The sequence below is a fragment of the Alexandromys fortis genome, unplaced genomic scaffold, assembly GCF_014885135.2.
Source record: "Alexandromys fortis isolate MF-2015 unplaced genomic scaffold, M_Fortis_MF-2015_v1.1 scaffold_520, whole genome shotgun sequence".
NCBI lineage: Eukaryota > Metazoa > Chordata > Mammalia > Rodentia > Cricetidae > Alexandromys > Alexandromys fortis.
Window position 1 is genome coordinate 96,985 of NW_026068411.1, and position 2,211 is coordinate 99,195.

Below are 2,211 nucleotides of genomic sequence, written 5' to 3' on the forward strand. Positions count from 1 at the left end.
GCAGACTGAGGGACCAATGACAATAGCACTGGGATTTGTCTCTACTGCATGTACTGGCATTTGGGGATCCTATTCTCTTTGGATGTATATCTTTGATCAACCTGGATGGAGTGGGGAGGGCTTTGGAATTTCCACGGGACAGGTTGCCTTACCTTCTCTTAAGATTGGAGGGGAGTGGGGGGAGAATGTGTGGACAGAGTGGAAGGGGAGTGGGAGGAAGGGAGGAAGTGGGAATTTGGATTGGTATTTTTTAAAGTAATAAAATAATAATATAATAATAAGCAAAAAATACAATTATATAAAATAGGTATATGTAGTTTCAAGTTACAAGTTACTTTTAAATTTTAGATTTAATAAAACACATTTTCAATAATTTCTTACATTTCTCCATCCTTTGTATTTTGTAAAGAAGTCATCAACATATCTATGCACATCTCAGTTTTTACTACATTAACTTTTTGAATTAAACACAATGTTGTACTTTCTACTTGAGTTTATTGTTCACTTTTTCTAAATTTTGTAAGGCAATTATTTCTAGACTGTTTTCTCATATGATAATTTCACTGTAATTTGTTGAAAATGTTGCCTTTGTTTTCTTCTGTTGTCTGTATAATCTCTAAGTTACATGTATGTAGGATTATTTTGAGGTTTTCTTACATTGATCTATTTTTTTAATAGCACCAAACTACGTATTCTTATTATGCTAATTAATTCTTGAAGGTGGTTAATTCCTGGCTTCTAAATTGGTCTTCATTACTCTGGAACCTATACTAAATCCTTTGAATTATCAGATAATCAGTTTGTTAACAGATAAAAATAACTTGCTAGGATATTCATTGAGATTGAAGTATAATCTATACATAAATTTGAGAAGAAATGCCATCTTCAATATACTTAGTCTTCATATCCATGATCACTAGCTGATTTCCCTTTAATTTGACTTTAATTTATCTCAATAGACTTGTGAATAAAATTTCTTTTAAGTAGTTATATAAATAGTATTGCTTTACAATTTAAATTTAATTTTAAATTTTTCTTGGCTAATATTCAGCACATTAAATTTTTAATCAATAGATATTACTTTTTAAATAATCTATAAAGTAATAAATGAGAAGAAAAAAAGTAAGCAAACAAACTCAAGATCATAAATGTTCTTTTTTAAATCAAATAATATTTTACTCTTTGAGAACTTCATATTATGTTCATGCAATGTATTTAATCATGTTTCTCACCCCAATGCCTCCCAGATCTTTATTTGCCTTCCAATATACCTTACTTTGATTCTTCTTAAAACAAAACCTTAAACTTCAAGTTTATTTTTTTGTTGCCCAAACATGGGAATGGGATATGTCCTTAAGAGTGGTTGAACTACACAAAATCTCGAGTTGAAAGAAAACTGACTTACTTTCACTCATCAGTTGTCAGGTACCAATATCTCTTTATTAAGAGTGTCCTCCATCCTGCTACTACCTCCATGCTGGGATTTTTGTCTGTCTTTATTTTTTTCAGGGTGTGACAAGAGATGCAATTTAATATGTACTTTTGTTCTATTGGGTCTGGAAAACAGTTTCCTTATTTTCATCCATCACTCTGGCTGTTACAATCTTTCTACAGACTCTTCCTTGGTGGTCCCTGAGACTTATGGGAATAGGTGTGATGTAGCTACCTTTTAAGGGATAACAGTCCCCTCTCCCTGTTTTCCTATTCTTTGCAAATTGACCATTTGTAGGTACATGTGTTAATAGTCATCCACTAATAACAAGTTTTTCTCATGAGAGCTGAAAACTGCACTAGTCTAGGGTATGACAATAAGTAATTTAGGATCATTTGAATACTGTGTTCCTTTAACAGAATAATAGTAGGATTTCCCATATGGCTTATGACCTATCTGACCACTGGATATTGCCCTTTTTAAGTGTGAAGTATGGGTTCCCTCTAACAACAAAGTCATGGGTTACTTGTGTACCTGTTATGCCATTATTGCATCTGGAGACATATGTTAGTCAGGTCAGTAATCAGTGAAGTTTTCAAATACTAATGTTAGGTAAGACTGATGCTTATCTTTATTCTCTAAGAGCTTACCTCACACCTACTAAAACTGTGGGAGCTAACCTTTACGGATGAGCCATTCTGAGATATATGTGACAGAGAAGGAGTATATCAGGAGCTGAACTAATACAGTTTTGTGGTATTGTGTCTAAGAATCTGGTT